The sequence below is a fragment of the Danio rerio genome, chromosome 22 (assembly GCF_049306965.1).
Source record: "Danio rerio strain Tuebingen ecotype United States chromosome 22, GRCz12tu, whole genome shotgun sequence".
Taxonomy (NCBI): domain Eukaryota; kingdom Metazoa; phylum Chordata; class Actinopteri; order Cypriniformes; family Danionidae; genus Danio; species Danio rerio.
In genome coordinates this window covers 29,162,578-29,189,561 of record NC_133197.1, presented here as the reverse complement: position 1 = coordinate 29,189,561, position 26,984 = coordinate 29,162,578, and positions in this window count along the sequence as shown.

The window sequence follows — 26,984 nt, the reverse complement described above, 5'->3', positions numbered from 1 at the left end:
AAAGCAAGTTGCAAGTGAAAATCTATGTCTCTGACTGAGTTTGCATTACTGTGATTTGACCTCTCTGCTGGCTAAGATAAGCTCATTTTCAACGTCCAATTCAGAAAGTGATAAAAACAGATCCAGCCATAAAATGCATCATTCTTTTTTGTTTTAGACAACATTTCATGCACTGTTAAACATGTTAAAGCAAGTTGCAAGTGAAAATCTATGTCTCTGACTGAGTTTGCATTACTGTGATTTGACCTCTCTGCTGGCTGAGATAAGCTCATTTTCAACGTCCAATTCAGAATGTAATGAAACCAGATCCAGCTATAAAATGCATCATTCTTTTTTGTTTTAGACAACATTTCATGCACTGTTAAACATGTTAAAGCAAGTTGCAAGTGAAAATCTATGTCTCTGACTGAGTTTGCATTACTGTGATTTGACCTCTCTGCTGGCTGAGATAAGCTCATTTTCAACGTCCAATTCAGAATGTAATAAAACCTGATCCAGCTATAAAATGCATCATTCTTTTTTGTTTTAGACAACATTTCATGCACTGTTAAACATGTTAAAGCAAGTTGCAAGTGAAAATCTATGTCTCTGACTGAGTTTGCATTACTGTGATTTGACCTCTCTGCTGGCTGAGATAAGCTCATTTTCAACGTCCAATTCAGAAAGTGATAAAAACAGATCCAGCCATAAAATGCATCATTCTTTTTTGTTTTAGACAACATTTCATGCACTGTTAAACATGTTAAAGCAAGTTGCAAGTGAAAATCTATGTCTCTGACTGAGTTTGCATTACTGTGATTTGACCTCTCTGCTGGCTGAGATAAGCTCATTTTCAACGTCCAATTCAGAATGTAATAAAACCAGATCCAGCCATAAAATGCATCATTCTTTTTTGTTTTAGACAACATTTCATGCACTGTTAAACATGTTAAAGCAAGTTGCAAGTGAAAATCTATGTCTCTGACTGAGTTTGCATTACTGTGATTTGACCTCTCTGCTGGCTGAGATAAGCTCATTTTCAACGTCCAATTCAGAATGTTATAAAACCAGATCCAGCTATAAAATGCATCATTCTTTTTTGTTTTAGACAACATTTCATGCACTGTTAAACATGTTAAAGCAAGTTGCAAGTGAAAATCTATGTCTCTGACTGAGTTTGCATTACTGTGATTTGACCTCTCTGCTGGCTGAGATAAGCTCATTTTCAACGTACAATTCAGAATGTTATAAAACCAGATCCAGCTATAAAATGCATCATTCTTTTTTGCTTTAGACAACATTTCATGCACTGTTAAACATGTTAAAGCAAGTTGCAAGTGAAAATCTATGTCTCTGACTGAGTTTGCATTACTGTGATTTGACCTCTCTGCTGGCTGAGATAAGCTCATTTTCAACGTCCAATTCAGAATGTAATAAAACCAGATCCAGCTATAAAATGCATCATTCTTTTTTGTTTTAGACAACATTTCATGCACTGTTAAACATGTTAAAGCAAGTTGCAAGTGAAAATCTATGTCTCTGACTGAGTTTGCATTACTGTGATTTGACCTCTCTGCTGGCTGAGATAAGCTCATTTTCAACGTCCAATTCAGAATGTAATAAAACCAGATCCAGCCATAAAATGCATCATTCTTTTTTGTTTTAGACAACATTTCATGCACTGTTAAACATGTTAAAGCAAGTTGCAAGTGAAAATCTATGTCTCTGACTGAGTTTGCATTACTGTGATTTGACCTCTCTGCTGGCTGAGATAAGCTCATTTTCAACGTCCAATTCAGAAAGTGATAAAAACAGATCCAGCCATAAAATGCATCATTCTTTTTTGTTTTAGACAACATTTCATGCACTGTTAAACATGTTAAAGCAAGTTGCAAGTGAAAATCTATGTCTCTGACTGAGTTTGCATTACTGTGATTTGACCTCTCTGCTGGCTGAGATAAGCTCATTTTCAACGTCCAATTCAGAATGTAATAAAACCAGATCCAGCCATAAAATGCATCATTCTTTTTTGTTTTAGACAACATTTCATGCACTGTTAAACATGTTAAAGCAAGTTGCAAGTGAAAATCTATGTCTCTGACTGAGTTTGCATTACTGTGATTTGACCTCTCTGCTGGCTGAGATAAGCTCATTTTCAACGTCCAATTCAGAAAGTGATAAAAACAGATCCAGCCATAAAATGGATCAATCATTTTTGTTTTAGACAACATTTCATGCACTGTTAAACATGTTAAAGCAAGTTGCAAGTGAAAATCTATGTCTCTGACTGAGTTTGCATTACTGTGATTTGACCTCTCTGCTGGCTGAGATAAGCTCATTTTCAACGTCCAATTCAGAATGTTATAAAACCAGATCCAGCTATAAATTGCATCATTCTTTTTTGTTTTAGACAACATTTCATGCACTGTTAAACATGTTAAAGCAAGTTGCAAGTAAAAATCTATGTCTCTGACTGAGTTTGCATTACTGTGATTTGACCTCTCTACTGGCTGAGATAAGCTCATTTTCAACGTCCAATACAGAATGTAATAAAACCAGATCCAGCCATAAAATGCATCATTCTTTTTTGTTTTAGACAACATTTCATGCACTGTTAAACATGTTAAAGCAAGTTGCAAGTGAAAATCTATGTCTCTGACTGAGTTTGCATTACTGTGATTTGACCTCTCTGCTGGCTGAGATAAGCTTATTTTCAACGTCCAATTCAGAAAGTGATAAAAACAGATCCAGCCATAAAATGCATCATTCTTTTTTGTTTTAGACAACATTTCATGCACTGTTAAACATGTTAAAGCAAGTTGCAAGTGAAAATCTATGTCTCTGACTGAGTTTGCATTACTGTGATTTGACCTCTCTGCTGGCTGAGATAAGCTCATTTTCAACGTCCAATTCAGAATGTAATAAAACCAGATCCAGCTATAAAATGCATCATTCTTTTTTGTTTTAGACAACATTTCATGCACTGTTAAACATGTTAAAGCAAGTTGCAAGTGAAAATCTATGTCTTTGACTGAGTTTGCATTACTGTGATTTGACCTCTCTGCTGGCTGAGATAAGCTCATTTTCAACGTCCAATTCAGAAAGTGATAAAAACAGATCCAGCCATAAAATGCATCATTCTTTTTTGTTTTAGACAACATTTCATGCACTGTTAAACATGTTAAAGCAAGTTGCAAGTGAAAATCTATGTCTCTGATTTAGTTTGCATTACTGTGATTTGACCTCTCTGCTGGCTGAGATAAGCTCATTTTCAACGTCCAATTCAGAATGTAATAAAACCAGATCCAGCTATAAAATGCATCATTCTTTTTTGTTTTAGACAACATTTCATGCACTGTTAAACATGTTAAAGCAAGTTGCAAGTGAAAATCTATGTCTCTGACTGAGTTTGCATTACTGTGATTTGACCTCTCTGCTGGCTAAGATAAGCTCATTTTCAACGTCCAATTCAGAAAGTGATAAAAACAGATCCAGCCATAAAATGCATCATTCTTTTTTGTTTTAGACAACATTTCATGCACTGTTAAACATGTTAAAGCAAGTTGCAAGTGAAAATCTATGTCTCTGACTGAGTTTGCATTACTGTGATTTGACCTCTCTTCTGGCTGAGATAAGCTCATTTTCAACGTCCAATTCAGAATGTAATGAAACCAGATCCAGCTATAAAATGCATCATTCTTTTTTGTTTTAGACAACATTTCATGCACTGTTAAACATGTTAAAGCAAGTTGCAAGTGAAAATCTATGTCTCTGACTGAGTTTGCATTACTGTGATTTGACCTCTCTGCTGGCTGAGATAAGCTCATTTTCAACGTCCAATTCAGAATGTAATAAAACCTGATCCAGCTATAAAATGCATCATTCTTTTTTGTTTTAGACAACATTTCATGCACTGTTAAACATGTTAAAGCAAGTTGCAAGTGAAAATCTATGTCTCTGACTGAGTTTGCATTACTGTGATGTGACCTCTCTGCTGGCTGAGCTAAGCTCATTTTCAACGTCCAATTCAGAATGTAATAAAACCAGATCCAGCTATAAAATGCATCATTCTTTTTTGTTTTAGACAACATTTCATGCACTGTTAAACATGTTAAAGCAAGTTGCAAGTGAAAATCTATGTCTCTGACTGAGTTTGCATTACTGTGATTTGACCTCTCTGCTGGCTGAGATAAGCTCATTTTCAACGTCCAATTCAGAAAGTGATAAAAACAGATCCAGCCATAAAATGCATCATTCTTTTTTGTTTTAGACAACATTTCATGCACTGTTAAACATGTTAAAGCAAGTTGCAAGTGAAAATCTATGTCTCTGACTGAGTTTGCATTACTGTGATTTGACCTCTCTGCTGGCTGAGATAAGCTCATTTTCAACGTCCAATTCAGAATGTAATAAAACCAGATCCAGCTATAAAATGCATCATTCTTTTTTGTTTTAGACAACATTTCATGCACTGTTAAACATGTTAAAGCAAGTTGCAAGTGAAAATCTATGTCTCTGACTGAGTTTGCATTACTGTGATTTGACCTCTCTGCTGGCTGAGATAAGCTCATTTTCAACGTCCAATTCAGAATGTAATAAAACCTGATCCAGCTATAAAATGCATCATTCTTTTTTGTTTTAGACAACATTTCATGCACTGTTAAACATGTTAAAGCAAGTTGCAAGTGAAAATCTATGTCTCTGACTGAGTTTGCATTACTGTGATTTGACCTCTCTGCTGGCTGAGATAAGCTCATTTTTAACGTCCAATTCAGAATGTAATAAAACCAGATCCAGCCATAAAATGCATCATTCTTTTTTGTTTTAGACAACATTTCATGCACTGTTAAACATGTTAAAGCAAGTTGCAAGTGAAAATCTATGTCTCTGACTGAGATTGCATTACTGTGATGTGACCTCTCTGCTGGCTGAGATAAGCTCATTTTCAACGTCCAATTCAGAATGTAATAAAACCAGATCCAGCTATAAAATTCATCATTCTTTTTTGTTTTAGACAACATTTCATGCACTGTTAAACATGTTAAAGCAAGTTGCAAGTAAAAATCTATGTCTCTGACTGAGATTGCATTACTGTGATATGACCTCTCTGCTGGCTGAGATAAGCTCATTTTCAACGTCCAATTCAGAAAGTGATAAAAACATATCCAGCCATAAAATGCATCATTCTTTTTTGTTTTAGAAAACATTTCATGCTCTGTTAAACATGTTAAAGCAAGTTGCAAGTGAAAATCTATGTCTCTGACTGAGTTTGCATTACTGTGATTTGACCTCTCTGCTGGCTGAGATAAGCTCATTTTCAACGTCCAATTCAGAATGTAATAAAACCTGATCCAGCTATAAAATGCATCATTCTTTTTTGTTTTAGACAACATTTCATGCACTGTTAAACATGTTAAAGCAAGTTGCAAGTGAAAATCTATGTCTCTGACTGAGTTTGCATTACTGTGATTTGACCTCTCTGCTGGCTGAGATAAGCTCATTTTCAACGTCCAATTCAGAATGTAATAAAACCAGATCCAGCTATAAAATGCATCATTCTTTTTTGTTTTAGACAACATTTCATGCACTGTTAAACATGTTAAAGCAAGTTGCAAGTAAAAATCTATGTCTCTGACTGAGTTTGCATTACTGTGATTTGACCTCTCTGCTGGCTGAGATAAGCTCATTTTCAACGTCCAATTCAGAATGTAATAAAACCAGATCCAGCTATAAAATGCATCATTCTTTTTTTGTTTTAGACAACATTTCATGCACTGTTAAACATGTTAAAGCAAGTTGCAAGTGAAAATCTATGTCTCTGACTGAGCTTGCATTACTGTGATTTGACCTCTCTGCTGGCTGAGATAAGCTCATTTTCAACGTCCAATTCAGAATGTAATAAAACCAGATCCAGCTATAAGATGCATCATTCTTTTTTGTTTTAGACAACATCTCATGCACTGTTAAACATGTTAAAGCAATTTGCAAGTGAAAATCTAAGTCTCTGACTGAGCTTGCATTACTGTGATTTGACCTCTCTGCTGGCTGAGATAAGCTCATTTTCAACGTCCAATTCAGAATGTAATAAAACCAGATCCAGCTATAAGATGCATCATTCTTTTTTGTTTTAGACATTTCATGCACTGTTAAACATGTTAAAGCAAGTTGCAAGTGAAAATCTATGTCTCTGACTGAGTTTGCATTACTGTGATTTGACCTCTCTGCTGGCTGAGATAAGCTCATTTTCAACGTCCAATTCAGAAAGTGATAAAAACCGATCCAGCCATAAAATGGATCATTCTTTTTTGTTTTAGACAACATTTCATGCACTGTTAAACATGTTAAAGCAAGTTGCAAGTGAAAATCTATGTCTCTGACTGAGTTTGCATTACTGTGATTTGACCTCTCTGCTGGCTGAGATAAGCTCATTTTCAACGTCCAATTCAGAATGTTATAAAACCAGATCCAGCTATAAATTGCATCATTCTTTTTTGTTTTAGACAACATTTCATGCACTGTTAAACATGTTAAAGCAAGTTGCAAGTGAAAATCTATGTCTCTGACTGAGTTTGCATTACTGTGATTTGACCTCTCTACTGGCTGAGATAAGCTCATTTTCAACGTCCAATTCAGAATGTAATAAAACCAGATCCAGCCATAAAATGCATCATTCTTTTTTGTTTTAGACAACATTTCATGCACTGTTAAACATGTTAAAGCAAGTTGCAAGTGAAAATCTATGTCTCTGACTGAGTTTGCATTACTGTGATTTGACCTCTCTGCTGGCTGAGATAAGCTTATTTTCAACGTCCAATTCAGAAAGTGATAAAAACAGATCCAGCCATAAAATGCATCATTCTTTTTTGTTTTAGACAACATTTCATGCACTGTTAAACATGTTAAAGCAAGTTGCAAGTGAAAATCTATGTCTCTGACTGAGTTTGCATTACTGTGATTTGACCTCTCTGCTGGCTGAGATAAGCTCATTTTCAACGTCCAATTCAGAATGTAATAAAACCAGATCCAGCTATAAAATGCATCATTCTTTTTTGTTTTAGACAACATTTCATGCACTGTTAAACATGTTAAAGCAAGTTGCAAGTGAAAATCTATGTCTCTGACTGAGTTTGCATTACTGTGATTTGACCTCTCTGCTGGCTGAGATAAGCTCATTTTCAACGTCCAATTCAGAAAGTGATAAAAACAGATCCAGCCATAAAATGCATCATTCTTTTTTGTTTTAGACAACATTTCATGCACTGTTAAACATGTTAAAGCAAGTTGCAAGTGAAAATCTATGTCTCTGACTGAGTTTGCATTACTGTGATTTGACCTCTCTGCTGGCTGAGATAAGCTCATTTTCAACGTCCAATTCAGAATGTAATAAAACCAGATCCAGCTATAAAATGCATCATTCTTTTTTGTTTTAGACAACATTTCATGCACTGTTAAACATGTTAAAGCAAGTTGCAAGTGAAAATCTATGTCTCTGACTGAGTTTGCATTACTGTGATTTGACCTCTCTGCTGGCTGAGATAAGCTCATTTTCAACGTCCAATTCAGAATGTAATAAAACCAGATCCAGCTATAAAATGCATCATTCTTTTTTGTTTTAGACAACATTTCATGCACTGTTAAACATGTTAAAGCAAGTTGCAAGTGAAAATCTATGTCTCTGACTGAGTTTGCATTACTGTGATTTGACCTCTCTGCTGGCTGAGATAAGCTCATTTTCAACGTCCAATTCAGAAAGTGATAAAAACAGATCCAGCCATAAAATGCATCATTCTTTTTTGTTTTAGACAACATTTCATGCACTGTTAAACATGTTAAAGCAAGTTGCAAGTGAAAATCTATGTCTCTGACTGAGTTTGCATTACTGTGATTTGACCTCTCTGCTGGCTGAGATAAGCTCATTTTCAACGTCCAATTCAGAATGTAATAAAACCAGATCCAGCCATAAAATGCATCATTCTTTTTTGTTTTAGACAACATTTCATGCACTGTTAAACATGTTAAAGCAAGTTGCAAGTGAAAATCTATGTCTCTGACTGAGTTTGCATTACTGTGATTTGACCTCTCTGCTGGCTGAGATAAGCTCATTTTCAACGTCCAATTCAGAATGTTATAAAACCAGATCCAGCTATAAAATGCATCATTCTTTTTTGTTTTAGACAACATTTCATGCACTGTTAAACATGTTAAAGCAAGTTGCAAGTGAAAATCTATGTCTCTGACTGAGTTTGCATTACTGTGATTTGACCTCTCTGCTGGCTGAGATAAGCTCATTTTCAACGTACAATTCAGAATGTTATAAAACCAGATCCAGCTATAAAATGCATCATTCTTTTTTGCTTTAGACAACATTTCATGCACTGTTAAACATGTTAAAGCAAGTTGCAAGTGAAAATCTATGTCTCTGACTGAGTTTGCATTACTGTGATTTGACCTCTCTGCTGGCTGAGATAAGCTCATTTTCAACGTCCAATTCAGAATGTAATAAAACCAGATCCAGCTATAAAATGCATCATTCTTTTTTGTTTTAGACAACATTTCATGCACTGTTAAACATGTTAAAGCAAGTTGCAAGTGAAAATCTATGTCTCTGACTGAGTTTGCATTACTGTGATTTGACCTCTCTGCTGGCTGAGATAAGCTCATTTTCAACGTCCAATTCAGAATGTAATAAAACCAGATCCAGCCATAAAATGCATCATTCTTTTTTGTTTTAGACAACATTTCATGCACTGTTAAACATGTTAAAGCAAGTTGCAAGTGAAAATCTATGTCTCTGACTGAGTTTGCATTACTGTGATTTGACCTCTCTGCTGGCTGAGATAAGCTCATTTTCAACGTCCAATTCAGAAAGTGATAAAAACAGATCCAGCCATAAAATGCATCATTCTTTTTGTTTTAGACAACATTTCATGCACTGTTAAACATGTTAAAGCAAGTTGCAAGTGAAAATCTATGTCTCTGACTGAGTTTGCATTACTGTGATTTGACCTCTCTGCTGGCTGAGATAAGCTCATTTTCAACGTCCAATTCAGAATGTAATAAAACCAGATCCAGCCATAAAATGCATCATTCTTTTTTGTTTTAGACAACATTTCATGCACTGTTAAACATGTTAAAGCAAGTTGCAAGTGAAAATCTATGTCTCTGACTGAGTTTGCATTACTGTGATTTGACCTCTCTGCTGGCTGAGATAAGCTCATTTTCAACGTCCAATTCAGAAAGTGATAAAAACAGATCCAGCCATAAAATGGATCAATCATTTTTGTTTTAGACAACATTTCATGCACTGTTAAACATGTTAAAGCAAGTTGCAAGTGAAAATCTATGTCTCTGACTGAGTTTGCATTACTGTGATTTGACCTCTCTGCTGGCTGAGATAAGCTCATTTTCAACGTCCAATTCAGAATGTTATAAAACCAGATCCAGCTATAAATTGCATCATTCTTTTTTGTTTTAGACAACATTTCATGCACTGTTAAACATGTTTAAGCAAGTTGCAAGTAAAAATCTATGTCTCTGACTGAGTTTGCATTACTGTGATTTGACCTCTCTACTGGCTGAGATAAGCTCATTTTCAACGTCCAATACAGAATGTAATAAAACCAGATCCAGCCATAAAATGCATCATTCTTTTTTGTTTTAGACAACATTTCATGCACTGTTAAACATGTTAAAGCAAGTTGCAAGTGAAAATCTATGTCTCTGACTGAGTTTGCATTACTGTGATTTGACCTCTCTGCTGGCTGAGATAAGCTTATTTTCAACGTCCAATTCAGAAAGTGATAAAAACAGATCCAGCCATAAAATGCATCATTCTTTTTTGTTTTAGACAACATTTCATGCACTGTTAAACATGTTAAAGCAAGTTGCAAGTGAAAATCTATGTCTCTGACTGAGTTTGCATTACTGTGATTTGACCTCTCTGCTGGCTGAGATAAGCTCATTTTCAACGTCCAATTCAGAATGTAATAAAACCAGATCCAGCTATAAAATGCATCATTCTTTTTTGTTTTAGACAACATTTCATGCACTGTTTAACATGTTAAAGCAAGTTGCAAGTGAAAATCTATGTCTTTGACTGAGTTTGCATTACTGTGATTTGACCTCTCTGCTGGCTGAGATAAGCTCATTTTCAACGTCCAATTCAGAAAGTGATAAAAACAGATCCAGCCATAAAATGCATCATTCTTTTTTGTTTTAGACAACATTTCATGCACTGTTAAACATGTTAAAGCAAGTTGCAAGTGAAAATCTATGTCTCTGATTTAGTTTGCATTACTGTGATTTGACCTCTCTGCTGGCTGAGATAAGCTCATTTTCAACGTCCAATTCAGAATGTAATAAAACCAGATCCAGCTATAAAATGCATCATTCTTTTTTGTTTTAGACAACATTTCATGCACTGTTAAACATGTTAAAGCAAGTTGCAAGTGAAAATCTATGTCTCTGACTGAGTTTGCATTACTGTGATTTGACCTCTCTGCTGGCTAAGATAAGCTCATTTTCAACGTCCAATTCAGAAAGTGATAAAAACAGATCCAGCCATAAAATGCATCATTCTTTTTTGTTTTAGACAACATTTCATGCACTGTTAAACATGTTAAAGCAAGTTGCAAGTGAAAATCTATGTCTCTGACTGAGTTTGCATTACTGTGATTTGACCTCTCTGCTGGCTGAGATAAGCTCATTTTCAACGTCCAATTCAGAATGTAATGAAACCAGATCCAGCTATAAAATGCATCATTCTTTTTTGTTTTAGACAACATTTCATGCACTGTTAAACATGTTAAAGCAAGTTGCAAGTGAAAATCTATGTCTCTGACTGAGTTTGCATTACTGTGATTTGACCTCTCTGCTGGCTGAGATAAGCTCATTTTCAACGTCCAATTCAGAATGTAATAAAACCTGATCCAGCTATAAAATGCATCATTCTTTTTTGTTTTAGACAACATTTCATGCACTGTTAAACATGTTAAAGCAAGTTGCAAGTGAAAATCTATGTCTCTGACTGAGTTTGCATTACTGTGATGTGACCTCTCTGCTGGCTGAGCTAAGCTCATTTTCAACGTCCAATTCAGAATGTAATAAAACCAGATCCAGCTATAAAATGCATCATTCTTTTTTGTTTTAGACAACATTTCATGCACTGTTAAACATGTTAAAGCAAGTTGCAAGTGAAAATCTATGTCTCTGACTGAGTTTGCATTACTGTGATTTGACCTCTCTGCTGGCTGAGATAAGCTCATTTTCAACGTCCAATTCAGAAAGTGATAAAAACAGATCCAGCCATAAAATGCATCATTCTTTTTTGTTTTAGACAACATTTCATGCACTGTTAAACATGTTAAAGCAAGTTGCAAGTGAAAATCTATGTCTCTGACTGAGTTTGCATTACTGTGATTTGACCTCTCTGCTGGCTGAGATAAGCTCATTTTCAACGTCCAATTCAGAATGTAATAAAACCAGATCCAGCTATAAAATGCATCATTCTTTTTTGTTTTAGACAACATTTCATGCACTGTTAAACATGTTAAAGCAAGTTGCAAGTGAAAATCTATGTCTCTGACTGAGTTTGCATTACTGTGATTTGACCTCTCTGCTGGCTGAGATAAGCTCATTTTCAACGTCCAATTCAGAATGTAATAAAACCTGATCCAGCTATAAAATGCATCATTCTTTTTTGTTTTAGACAACATTTCATGCACTGTTAAACATGTTAAAGCAAGTTGCAAGTGAAAATCTATGTCTCTGACTGAGTTTGCATTACTGTGATTTGACCTCTCTGCTGGCTGAGATAAGCTCATTTTTAACGTCCAATTCAGAATGTAATAAAACCAGATCCAGCCATAAAATGCATCATTCTTTTTTGTTTTAGACAACATTTCATGCACTGTTAAACATGTTAAAGCAAGTTGCAAGTGAAAATCTATGTCTCTGACTGAGATTGCATTACTGTGATGTGACCTCTCTGCTGGCTGAGATAAGCTCATTTTCAACGTCCAATTCAGAATGTAATAAAACCAGATCCAGCTATAAAATTCATCATTCTTTTTTGTTTTAGACAACATTTCATGCACTTTTAAACATGTTAAAGCAAGTTGCAAGTAAAAATCTATGTCTCTGACTGAGATTGCATTACTGTGATATGACCTCTCTGCTGGCTGAGATAAGCTCATTTTCAACGTCCAATTCAGAAAGTGATAAAAACATATCCAGCCATAAAATGCATCATTCTTTTTTGTTTTAGAAAACATTTCATGCTCTGTTAAACATGTTAAAGCAAGTTGCAAGTGAAAATCTATGTCTCTGACTGAGTTTGCATTACTGTGATTTGACCTCTCTGCTGGCTGAGATAAGCTCATTTTCAACGTCCAATTCAGAATGTAATAAAACCTGATCCAGCTATAAAATGCATCATTCTTTTTTGTTTTAGACAACATTTCATGCACTGTTAAACATGTTAAAGCAAGTTGCAAGTGAAAATCTATGTCTCTGACTGAGTTTGCATTACTGTGATTTGACCTCTCTGCTGGCTGAGATAAGCTCATTTTCAACGTCCAATTCAGAATGTAATAAAACCAGATCCAGCTATAAAATGCATCATTCTTTTTTGTTTTAGACAACATTTCATGCACTGTTAAACATGTTAAAGCAAGTTGCAAGTAAAAATCTATGTCTCTGACTGAGTTTGCATTACTGTGATTTGACCTCTCTGCTGGCTGAGATAAGCTCATTTTCAACGTCCAATTCAGAATGTAATAAAACCAGATCCAGCTATAAAATGCATCATTCTTTTTTTGTTTTAGACAACATTTCATGCACTGTTAAACATGTTAAAGCAAGTTGCAAGTGAAAATCTATGTCTCTGACTGAGCTTGCATTACTGTGATTTGACCTCTCTGCTGGCTGAGATAAGCTCATTTTCAACGTCCAATTCAGAATGTAATAAAACCAGATCCAGCTATAAGATGCATCATTCTTTTTTGTTTTAGACAACATCTCATGCACTGTTAAACATGTTAAAGCAATTTGCAAGTGAAAATCTAAGTCTCTGACTGAGCTTGCATTACTGTGATTTGACCTCTCTGCTGGCTGAGATAAGCTCATTTTCAACGTCCAATTCAGAATGTAATAAAACCAGATCCAGCTATAAGATGCATCATTCTTTTTTGTTTTAGACATTTCATGCACTGTTAAACATGTTAAAGCAAGTTGCAAGTGAAAATCTATGTCTCTGACTGAGTTTGCATTACTGTGATTTGACCTCTCTGCTGGCTGAGATAAGCTCATTTTCAACGTCCAATTCAGAAAGTGATAAAAACCGATCCAGCCATAAAATGGATCATTCTTTTTTGTTTTAGACAACATTTCATGCACTGTTAAACATGTTAAAGCAAGTTGCAAGTGAAAATCTATGTCTCTGACTGAGTTTGCATTACTGTGATTTGACCTCTCTGCTGGCTGAGATAAGCTCATTTTCAACGTCCAATTCAGAATGTTATAAAACCAGATCCAGCTATAAATTGCATCATTCTTTTTTGTTTTAGACAACATTTCATGCACTGTTAAACATGTTAAAGCAAGTTGCAAGTGAAAATCTATGTCTCTGACTGAGTTTGCATTACTGTGATTTGACCTCTCTACTGGCTGAGATAAGCTCATTTTCAACGTCCAATTCAGAATGTAATAAAACCAGATCCAGCCATAAAATGCATCATTCTTTTTTGTTTTAGACAACATTTCATGCACTGTTAAACATGTTAAAGCAAGTTGCAAGTGAAAATCTATGTCTCTGACTGAGTTTGCATTACTGTGATTTGACCTCTCTGCTGGCTGAGATAAGCTTATTTTCAACGTCCAATTCAGAAAGTGATAAAAACAGATCCAGCCATAAAATGCATCATTCTTTTTTGTTTTAGACAACATTTCATGCACTGTTAAACATGTTAAAGCAAGTTGCAAGTGAAAATCTATGTCTCTGACTGAGTTTGCATTACTGTGATTTGACCTCTCTACTGGCTGAGATAAGCTCATTTTCAACGTCCAATTCAGAATGTAATAAAACCAGATCCAGCCATAAAATGCATCATTCTTTTTTGTTTTAGACAACATTTCATGCACTGTTAAACATGTTAAAGCAAGTTGCAAGTAAAAATCTATGTCTCTGACTGAGTTTGCATTACTGTGATTTGACCTCTCTGCTGGCTGAGATAAGCTTATTTTCAACGTCCAATTCAGAAAGTGATAAAAACAGATCCAGCCATAAAATGCATCATTCTTTTTTGTTTTAGACAACATTTCATGCACTGTTAAACATGTTAAAGCAAGTTGCAAGTGAAAATCTATGTCTCTGACTGAGATTGCATTACTGTGATATGACCTCTCTGCTGGCTGAGATAAGCTCATTTTCAACGTCCAATTCAGAAAGTGATAAAAACATATCCAGCCATAAAATGCATCATTCTTTTTTGTTTTAGAAAACATTTCATGCTCTGTTAAACATGTTAAAGCAAGTTGCAAGTGAAAATCTATGTCTCTGACTGAGTTTGCATTACTGTGATTTGACCTCTCTGCTGGCTGAGATAAGCTCATTTTCAACGTCCAATTCAGAATGTAATAAAACCTGATCCAGCTATAAAATGCATCATTCTTTTTTGTTTTAGACAACATTTCATGCACTGTTAAACATGTTAAAGCAAGTTGCAAGTGAAAATCTATGTCTCTGACTGAGTTTGCATTACTGTGATTTGACCTCTCTGCTGGCTGAGATAAGCTCATTTTCAACGTCCAATTCAGAATGTAATAAAACCAGATCCAGCTATAAAATGCATCATTCTTTTTTGTTTTAGACAACATTTCATGCACTGTTAAACATGTTAAAGCAAGTTGCAAGTAAAAATCTATGTCTCTGACTGAGTTTGCATTACTGTGATTTGACCTCTCTGCTGGCTGAGATAAGCTCATTTTCAACGTCCAATTCAGAATGTAATAAAACCAGATCCAGCTATAAAATGCATCATTCTTTTTTTGTTTTAGACAACATTTCATGCACTGTTAAACATGTTAAAGCAAGTTGCAAGTGAAAATCTATGTCTCTGACTGAGCTTGCATTACTGTGATTTGACCTCTCTGCTGGCTGAGATAAGCTCATTTTCAACGTCCAATTCAGAATGTAATAAAACCAGATCCAGCTATAAGATGCATCATTCTTATTTGTTTTAGACAACATTTCATGCACTGTTAAACATGTTAAAGCAATTTGCAAGTGAAAATCTATGTCTCTGACTGAGCTTGCATTACTGTGATTTGACCTCTCTGCTGGCTGAGATAAGCTCATTTTCAACGTCCAATTCAGAATGTAATAAAACCAGATCCAGCTATAAGATGCATCATTCTTTTTTGTTTTAGACATTTCATGCACTGTTAAACATGTTAAAGCAAGTTGCAAGTGAAAATCTATGTCTCTGACTGAGTTTGCATTACTGTGATTTGACCTCTCTGCTGGCTGAGATAAGCTCATTTTCAACGTCCAATTCAGAAAGTGATAAAAACCGATCCAGCCATAAAATGGATCATTCTTTTTTGTTTTAGACAACATTTCATGCACTGTTAAACATGTTAAAGCAAGTTGCAAGTGAAAATCTATGTCTCTGACTGAGTTTGCATTACTGTGATTTGACCTCTCTGCTGGCTGAGATAAGCTCATTTTCAACGTCCAATTCAGAATGTTATAAAACCAGATCCAGCTATAAATTGCATCATTCTTTTTTGTTTTAGACAACATTTCATGCACTGTTAAACATGTTAAAGCAAGTTGCAAGTGAAAATCTATGTCTCTGACTGAGTTTGCATTACTGTGATTTGACCTCTCTACTGGCTGAGATAAGCTCATTTTCAACGTCCAATTCAGAATGTAATAAAACCAGATCCAGCCATAAAATGCATCATTCTTTTTTGTTTTAGACAACATTTCATGCACTGTTAAACATGTTAAAGCAAGTTGCAAGTGAAAATCTATGTCTCTGACTGAGTTTGCATTACTGTGATTTGACCTCTCTGCTGGCTGAGATAAGCTTAATTTCAACGTCCAATTCAGAAAGTGATAAAAACAGATCCAGCCATAAAATGCATCATTCTTTTTTGTTTTAGACAACATTTCATGCACTGTTAAACATGTTAAAGCAAGTTGCAAGTGAAAATCTATGTCTCTGACTGAGTTTGCATTACTGTGATTTGACCTCTCTACTGGCTGAGATAAGCTCATTTTCAACGTCCAATTCAGAATGTAATAAAACCAGATCCAGCCATAAAATGCATCATTCTTTTTTGTTTTAGACAACATTTCATGCACTGTTAAACATGTTAAAGCAAGTTGCAAGTAAAAATCTATGTCTCTGACTGAGTTTGCATTACTGTGATTTGACCTCTCTGCTTGCTGAGATAAGCTTATTTTCAACGTCCAATTCAGAAAGTGATAAAAACAGATCCAGCCATAAAATGCATCATTCTTTTTTGTTTTAGACAACATTTCATGCACTGTTAAACATGTTAAAGCAAGTTGCAAGTGAAAATCTATGTCTCTGACTGAGTTTGCATTACTGTGATTTGACCTCTCTACTTTCTGAGATAAGCTCATTTTCAACGTCCAATTCAGAATGTAATAAAACCAGATCCAGCCATAAAATGCATCATTCTTTTTTGTTTTAGACAACATTTCATGCACTGTTAAACATGTTAAAGCAAGTTGCAAGTAAAAATCTATGTCTCTGACTGAGTTTGCATTACTGTGATTTGACCTCTCTGCTGGCTGAGATAAGCTTATTTTCAACGTCCAATTCAGAAAGTGATAAAAACAGATCCAGCCATAAAATGCATCATTCTTTTTTGTTTTAGATAACATTTCATGCACTGTTAAACATGTTAAAGCAAGTTGCAAGTGAAAATCTATGTCTCTGACTGAGTTTGCATTACTGTGATTTGACCTCTCTGCTGGCTGAGATAAGCTCATTTTCAACATCCAATTCAGAATGTAATGAAACCAGATCCAGCTATAAAATGCATCATTCTTTTTTGTTTTAGACAACATTTCATGCACTGTTAAACATGTTAAAGCAAGTTGCAAGTGAAAATCTATGTCTCTGACTGAGTTTGCATTACTGTGATTTGACCTCTCTGCTGGCTGAGATAAGCTCATTTTCAACGTCCAATTCAGAATGTAATAAAACCTGATCCAGCTATAAAATGCATCATTCTTTTTTGTTTTAGACAACATTTCATGCACTGTTAAACATGTTAAAGCAAGTTGCAAGTGAAAATCTATGTCTCTGACTGAGTTTGCATTACTGTGATGTGACCTCTCTGCTGGCTGAGCTAAGCTCATTTTCAACGTCCAATTCAGAATGTAATAAAAACAGATCCAGCCATAAAATGCATCATTCTTTTTTGTTTTAGACAACATTTCATGCACTGTTAAACATGTTAAAGCAAGTTGCAAGTGAAAATCTATGTCTCTGACTGAGTTTGCATTACTGTGATTTGACCTCTCTGCTGGCTGAGATAAGCTCATTTTCAACGTCCAATTCAGAATGTAATAAAACCTGATCCAGCTATAAAATGCATCATTCTTTTTTGTTTTAGACAACATTTCATGCACTGTTAAACATGTTAAAGCAAGTTGCAAGTGAAAATCTATGTCTCTGACTGAGTTTGCATTACTGTGATGTGACCTCTCTGCTGGCTGAGATAAGCTCATTTTCAACGTCCAATTCAGAATGTAATAAAACCAGATCCAGCTATAAGATGCATCATTCTTTTTTGTTTTAGACAACATTTCATACACTGTTAAACATGTTAAAGCAAGTTGCAAGTGAAAATCTATGTCTCTGACTGAGTTTGCATTACTGTGATTTGACCTCTCTGCTGGCTGAGATAAGCTCATTTTCAACGTCCAATTCAGAAAGTGATAAAAACAGATCCAGCCATAAAATGCATCATTCTTTTTTGTTTTAGACAACATTTCATGCACTGTTAAACATGTTAAAGCAAGTTGCAAGTGAAAATCTATGTCTCTGACTGAGTTTGCATTACTGTGATTTGACCTCTCTGCTGGCTGAGATAAGCTCATTTTCAACGTACAATTCAGAATGTTATGAAACCAGATCCAGCTATAAAATGCATCATTCTTTTTTGTTTTAGACAACATTTCATGCACTGTTAAACATGTTAAAGCAAGTTGCAAGTGAAAATCTATGTCTCTGACTGAGTTTGCATTACTGTGATTTGACCTCTCTGCTGGCTGAGATAAGCTCATTTTCAACGTCCAATTTAGAAAGTGATAAAAACAGATCCAGCCATAAAATGCATCATTCTTTTTTGTTTTAGACAACATTTCATGCACTGTTAAACATGTTAAAGCAAGTTGCAAGTGAAAATCTATGTCTCTGACTGAGTTTGCATTACTGTGATTTGACCTCTCTGCTGGCTGAGATAAGCTCATTTTCAACGTCCAATTCAGAATGTAATAAAACCTGATCCAGCTATAAAATGCATCATTCTTTTTTGTTTTAGACAACATTTCATGCACTGTTAAACATGTTAAAGCAAGTTGCAAGTGAAAATCTATGTCTCTGACTGAGTTTGCATTACTGTGATGTGACCTCTCTGCTGGCTGAGATAAGCTCATTTTCAACGTCCAATTCAGAATGTAATAAAACCAGATCCAGCTATAAGATGCATCATTCTTTTTTGTTTTAGACAACATTTCATGCACTGTTAAACATGTTAAAGCAAGTTGCAAGTGAAAATCTATGTCTCTGACTGAGTTTGCATTACTGTGATGTGACCTCTCTGCTGGCTGAGATAAGCTCATTTTCAACGTCCAATTCAGAAAGTGATAAAAACAGATCCAGCCATAAAATGCATCATTCTTTTTGTTTTAGACAACATTTCATGCACTGTTAAACATGTTAAAGCAAGTTGCAAGTGAAAATCTATGTCTCTGACTGAGTTTGCATTACTGTGATTTGACCTCTCTGCTGGCTGAGATAAGCTCATTTTCAACGTCCAATTCAGAATGTAATAAAACCAGATCCAGCCATAAAATGCATCATTCTTTTTTGTTTTAGACAACATTTCATGCACTGTTAAACATGTTAAAGCAAGTTGCAAGTGAAAATCTATGTCTCTGACTGAGTTTGCATTACTGTGATTTGACCTCTCTGCTGGCTGAGATAAGCTCATTTTCAACGTCCAATTCAGAATGTTATAAAACCAGATCCAGCCATAAAATGCATCATTCTTTTTTGTTTTAGACAACATTTCATGCACTGTTAAACATGTTAAAGCAAGTTGCAAGTGAAAATCTATGTCTCTGACTGAGTTTGCATTACTGTGATTTGACCTCTCTGCTGGCTGAGATAAGCTCATTTTCAACGTCCAATTCAGAAAGTGATAAAAACAGATCCAGCCATAAAATGGATCATTCTTTTTTGTTTTAGACAACATTTCATGCACTGTTAAACATGTTAAAGCAAGTTGCAAGTGAAAATCTATGTCTCTGACTGAGTTTGCATTACTGTGATTTGACCTCTCTGCTGGCTGAGATAAGCTCATTTTCAACGTCCAAATCAGAATGTAATAAAACCAGATCCAGCTATAAATTGCATCATTCTTTTTTGCTTTAGACAACATTTCATGCACTGTTAAACATGTTAAAGCAAGTTGCAAGTGAAAATCTATGTCTCTGACTGAGTTTGCATTACTGTGATTTGACCTCTCTGCTGGCTGAGATAAGCTCATTTTCAACGTCCAATTCAGAATGTAATAAAACCAGATCCAGCCATAAAATGCATCATTCTTTTTTGTTTTAGACAACATTTCATGCACTGTTAAACATGTTAAAGCAAGTTGCAAGTGAAAATCTATGTCTCTGACTGAGTTTGCATTACTGTGATTTGACCTCTCTGCTGGCTGAGATAAGCTCATTTTCAACGTCCAATTCAGAATGTTATAAAACCAGATCCAGCTATAAATTGCATCATTCTTTTTTGTTTTAGACAACATTTCATGCACTGTTAAACATGTTAAAGCAAGTTGCAAGTGAAAATCTATGTCTCTGACTGAGTTTGCATTACTGTGATTTGACCTCTCTACTGGCTGAGATAAGCTCATTTTCAACGTCCAATTCAGAAAGTGATAAAAACAGATCCAGCCATAAAATGCATCATTCTTTTTTGTTTTAGACAACATTTCATGCACTGTTAAACATGTTAAAGCAAGTTGCAAGTGAAAATCTATGTCTCTGACTGAGTTTGCATTACTGTGATTTGACCTCTCTGCTGGCTGAGATAAGCTCATTTTCAACGTCCAATTCAGAATGTAATAAAACCTGATCCAGCTATAAAATGCATCATTCTTTTTTGTTTTAGACAACATTTCATGCACTGTTAAACATGTTAAAGCAAGTTGCAAGTGAAAATCTATGTCTCTGACTGAGTTTGCATTACTGTGATTTGACCTCTCTGCTGGCTGAGATAAGCTCATTTTCAACGTCCAATTCAGAATGTAATAAAACCAGATCCAGCCATAAAATGCATCATTCTTTTTTGTTTTAGACAACATTTCATGCACTGTTAAACATGTTAAAGCAAGTTGCAAGTGAAAATCTATGTCTCTGACTGAGTTTGCATTACTGTGATTTGACCTCTCTGCTGGCTGAGATAAGCTCATTTTCAACGTCCAATTCAGAAAGTGATAAAAACAGATCCAGCCATAAAATGCATCATTCTTTTTTGTTTTAGACAACATTTCATGCACTGTTAAACATGTTAAAGCAAGTTGCAAGTGAAAATCTATGTCTCTGACTGAGTTTGCATTACTGTGATTTGACCTCTCTGCTGGCTGAGATAAGCTCATTTTCAACGTCCAATTCAGAATGTAATAAAACCAGATCCAGCTATAAAATGCATCATTCTTTTTTGTTTTAGACAACATTTCATGCACTGTTAAACATGTTAAAGCAAGTTGCAAGTGAAAATCTATGTCTCTGACTGAGTTTGCATTACTGTGATTTGACCTCTCTGCTGGCTGAGATAAGCTCATTTTCAACGTCCAATTCAGAAAGTGATAAAAACAGATCCAGCCATAAAATGCATCATTCTTTTTTGTTTTAGACAACATTTCATGCACTGTTAAACATGTTAAAGCAAGTTGCAAGTGAAAATCTATGTCTCTGACTGAGTTTGCATTACTGTGATTTGACCTCTCTGCTGGCTGAGATAAGCTCATTTTCAACGTCCAATTCAGAATGTAATAAAATCAGATCCAGCTATAAAATGCATCATTCTTTTTTGTTTTAGACAACATTTCATGCACTGTTAAACATGTTAAAGCAAGTTGCAAGTGAAAATCTATGTCTCTGACTGAGTTTGCATTACTGTGATTTGACCTCTCTGCTGGCTGAGATAAGCTCATTTTCAACGTCCAATTTAGAAAGTGATAAAAACAGATCCAGCCATAAAATGGATCATTCTTTTTTGTTTTAGACAACATTTCATGCACTGTTAAACATGTTAAAGCAAGTTGCAAGTGAAAATCTATGTCTCTGACTGAGTTTGCATTACTGTGATTTGACCTCTCTGCTGGCTGAGATAAGCTCATTTTCAACGTCCAATTCAGAATGTAATAAAACCAGATCCAGCCATAAAATGCATCATTCTTTTTTGTTTTAGACAACATTTCATGCACTGTTAAACATGTTAAAGCAAGTTGCAAGTGAAAATCTATGTCTCTGACTGAGTTTGCATTACTGTGATTTGACCTCTCTGCTGGCTGAGATAAGCTCATTTTCAACGTCCAATTCAGAATGTTATAAAACCAGATCCAGCTATAAATTGCATCATTCTTTTTTGTTTTAGACAACATTTCATGCACTGTTAAACATGTTAAAGCAAGTTGCAAGTGAAAATCTATGTCTCTGACTGAGTTTGCATTACTGTGATTTGACCTCTCTACTGGCTGAGATAAGCTCATTTTCAACGTCCAATTCAGAATGTAATAAAACCTGATCCAGCCATAAAATGCATCATTCTTTTTTGTTTTAGACAACATTTCATGCACTGTTAAACATGTTAAAGCAAGTTGCAAGTGAAAATCTATGTCTCTGACTGAGTTTGCATTACTGTGATTTGACCTCTCTGCTGGCTGAGATAAGCTCATTTTCAACGTCCAATTCAGAATGTAATAAAACCTGATCCAGCTATAAAATGCATCATTCTTTTTTGTTTTAGACAACATTTCATGCACTGTTAAACATGTTAAAGCAAGTTGCAAGTGAAAATCTATGTCTCTGACTGAGTTTGCATTACTGTGATTTGACCTCTCTGCTGGCTGAGATAAGCTCATTTTCAACGTCCAATTCAGAAAGTGATAAAAACAGATCCAGCCATAAAATGCATCATTCTTTTTTGTTTTAGACAACATTTCATGCACTGTTAAACATGTTAAAGCAAGTTGCAAGTGAAAATCTATGTCTCTGACTGAGTTTGCATTACTGTGATTTGACCTCTCTGCTGGCTGAGATAAGCTCATTTTCAACGTCCAATTCAGAATGTAATAAAACCAGATCCAGCTATAAAATGCATCATTCTTTTTTGTTTTAGACAACATTTCATGCACTGTTAAACATGTTAAAGCAAGTTGCAAGTGAAAATCTATGTCTCTGACTGAGTTTGCATTACTGTGATTTGACCTCTCTGCTGGCTGAGATAAGCTCATTTTCAACGTCCAATTCAGAATGTAATAAAACCAGATCCAGCTATAAAATGCATCATTCTTTTTTGTTTTAGACAACATTTCATGCACTGTTAAACATGTTAAAGCAAGTTGCAAGTGAAAATCTATGTCTCTGACTGAGTTTGCATTACTGTGATTTGACCTCTCTGCTGGCTGAGATAAGCTCATTTTCAACGTCCAATTCAGAATGTAATAAAACCAGATCCAGCTATAAAATGCATCATTCTTTTTTGTTTTAGACAACATTTCATGCACTGTTAAACATGTTAAAGCAAGTTGCAAGTGAAAATCTATGTCTCTGACTGAGTTTGCATTACTGTGATTTGACCTCTCTGCTGGCTGAGATAAGCTCATTTTCAACGTCCAATTTAGAAAGTGATAAAAACAGATCCAGCCATAAAATGCATCATTCTTTTTTGTTTTAGACAACATTTCATGCACTGTTAAACATGTTAAAGCAAGTTGCAAGTGAAAATCTATGTCTCTGACTGAGTTTGCATTACTGTGATTTGACCTCTCTGCTGGCTGAGATAAGCTCATTTTCAACGTCCAATTCAGAATGTAATAAAACCTGATCCAGCTATAAAATGCATCATTCTTTTTTGTTTTAGACAACATTTCATGCACTGTTAAACATGTTAAAGCAAGTTGCAAGTGAAAATCTATGTCTCTGACTGAGTTTGCATTACTGTGATTTGACCTCTCTGCTGGCTGAGATAAGCTCATTTTCAACGTCCAATTCAGAATGTAATAAAACCAGATCCAGCCATAAAATGCATCATTCTTTTTTGTTTTAGACAACATTTCATGCACTGTTAAACATGTTAAAGCAAGTTGCAAGTGAAAATCTATGTCTCTGACTGAGTTTGCATTACTGTGATTTGACCTCTCTGCTGGCTGAGATAAGCTCATATTCAACGTCCAATTCAGAATGTTATAAAACCAGATCCAGCTATAAATTGCATCATTCTTTTTTGTTTTAGACAACATTTCATGCACTGTTAAACATGTTAAAGCAAGTTGCAAGTGAAAATCTATGTCTCTGACTGAGTTTGCATTACTGTGATTTGACCTCTCTACTGGCTGAGATAAGCTCATTTTCAACGTCCAATTCAGAATGTAATAAAACCTGATCCAGCCATAAAATGCATCATTCTTTTTTGTTTTAGACAACATTTCATGCACTGTTAAACATGTTAAAGCAAGTTGCAAGTGAAAATCTATGTCTCTGACTGAGTTTGCATTACTGTGATTTGACCTCTCTGCTGGCTGAGATAAGCTTATTTTCAACGTCCAATTCAGAAAGTGATAAAAACAGATCCAGCCATAAAATGCATCATTCTTTTTTGTTTTAGACAACATTTCATGCACTGTTAAACATGTTAAAGCAAGTTGCAAGTGAAAATCTATGTCTCTGACTGAGTTTGCATTACTGTGATTTGACCTCTCTGCTGGCTGAGATAAGCTCATTTTCAACGTCCAATTCAGAATGTAATAAAACCAGATCCAGCTATAAAATGCATCATTCTTTTTTGTTTTAGACAACATTTCATGCACTGTTAAACATGTTAAAGCAAGTTGCAAGTGAAAATCTATGTCTCTGACTGAGTTTGCATTACTGTGATTTGACCTCTCTGCTGGCTGAGATAAGCTCATTTTCAACGTCCAATTTAGAAAGTGATAAAAACAGATCCAGCCATAAAATGGATCATTCTTTTTTGTTTTAGACAACATTTCATGCACTGTTAAACATGTTAAAGCAAGTTGCAAGTGAAAATCTATGTCTCTGACTGAGTTTGCATTACTGTGATTTGACCTCTCTGCTGGCTGAGATAAGCTCATTTTCAACGTCCAATTCAGAATGTTATAAAACCAGATCCAGCTATAAATTGCATCATTCTTTTTTGTTTTAGACAACATTTCATGCACTGTTAAACATGTTAAAGCAAGTTGCAAGTGAAAATCTATGTCTCTGACTGAGTTTGCATTACTGTGATTTGACCTCTCTACTGGCTGAGATAAGCTCATTTTCAACGTCCAATTCAGAATGTAATAAAACCTGATCCAGCCATAAAATGCATCATTCTTTTTTGTTTTAGACAACATTTCATGCACTGTTAAACATGTTAAAGCAAGTTGCAAGTGAAAATCTATGTCTCTGACTGAGTTTGCATTACTGTGATTTGACCTCTCTGCTGGCTGAGATAAGCTCATTTTCAACGTCCAATTCAGAAAGTGATAAAAACAGATCCAGCCATAAAATGCATCATTCTTTTTTGTTTTAGACAACATTTCATGCACTGTTAAACATGTTAAAGCAAGTTGCAAGTGAAAATCTATGTCTCTGACTGAGTTTGCATTACTGTGATTTGACCTCTCTGCTGGCTGAGATAAGCTCATTTTCAACGTCCAATTCAGAATGTAATAAAACCAGATCCAGCTATAAAATGCATCATTCTTTTTTGTTTTAGACAACATTTCATGCACTGTTAAACATGTTAAAGCAAGTTGCAAGTGAAAATCTATGTCTCTGACTGAGTTTGCATTACTGTGATTTGACCTCTCTGCTGGCTGAGATAAGCTCATTTTCAACGTCCAATTCAGAATGTAATAAAACCAGATCCAGCTATAAAATGCATCATTCTTTTTTGTTTTAGACAACATTTCATGCACTGTTAAACATGTTAAAGCAAGTTGCAAGTGAAAATCTATGTCTCTGACTGAGTTTGCATTACTGTGATTTGACCTCTCTGCTGGCTGAGATAAGCTCATTTTCAACGTCCAATTCAGAAAGTGATAAAAACAGATCCAGCCATAAAATGCATCATTCTTTTTTGTTTTAGACAACATTTCATGCACTGTTAAACATGTTAAAGCAAGTTGCAAGTGAAAATCTATGTCTCTGACTGAGTTTGCATTACTGTGATTTGACCTCTCTGCTGGCTGAGATAAGCTCATTTTCAACGTCCAATTCAGAATGTAATAAAACCTGATCCAGCTATAAAATGCATCATTCTTTTTTGTTTTAGACAACATTTTATGCACTGTTAAACATGTTAAAGCAAGTTGCAAGTGAAAATCTATGTCTCTGACTGAGTTTGCATTACTGTGATTTGACCTCTCTGCTGGCTGAGATAAGCTCATTTTCAACGTCCAATTTAGAAAGTGATAAAAACAGATCCAGCCATAAAATGCATCATTCTTTTTTGTTTTAGACAACATTTCATGCACTGTTAAACATGTTAAAGCAAGTTGCAAGTGAAAATCTATGTCTCTGACTGAGTTTGCATTACTGTGATTTGACCTCTCTGCTGGCTGAGATAAGCTCATTTTCAACGTCCAATTCAGAATGTAATAAAACCTGATCCAGCTATAAAATGCATCATTCTTTTTTGTTTTAGACAACATTTAATGCACTGTTAAACATGTTAAAGCAAGTTGCAAGTGAAAATCTATGTCTCTGACTGAGTTTGCATTACTGTGATGTGACCTCTCTGCTGGCTGAGATAAGCTCATTTTCAACGTCCAATTCAGAATGTAATAAAACCAGATCCAGCTATAAGATGCATCATTCTTTTTTGTTTTAGACAACATTTCATGCACTGTTAAACATGTTAAAGCAAGTTGCAAGTGAAAATCTATGTCTCTGACTGAGTTTGCATTACTGTGATGTGACCTCTCTGCTGGCTGAGATAAGCTCATTTTCAACGTCCAATTCAGAAAGTGATAAAAACAGATCCAGCCATAAAATGCATCATTCTTTTTTGTTTTAGACAACATTTCATGCACTGTTAAACATGTTAAAGCAAGTTGCAAGTGAAAATCTATGTCTCTGACTGAGTTTGCATTACTGTGATTTGACCTCTCTGCTGGCTGAGATAAGCTCATTTTCAACGTCCAATTCAGAATGTAATAAAACCAGATCCAGCCATAAAATGCATCATTCTTTTTTGTTTTAGACAACATTTCATGCACTGTTAAACATGTTAAAGCAAGTTGCAAGTGAAAATCTATGTCTCTGACTGAGTTTGCATTACTGTGATTTGACCTCTCTGCTGGCTGAGATAAGCTTATTTTCAACGTCCAATTCAGAAAGTGATAAAAACAGATCCAGCCATAAAATGCATCATTCTTTTTTGTTTTAGACAACATTTCATGCACTGTTAAACATGTTAAAGCAAGTTGCAAGTGAAAAT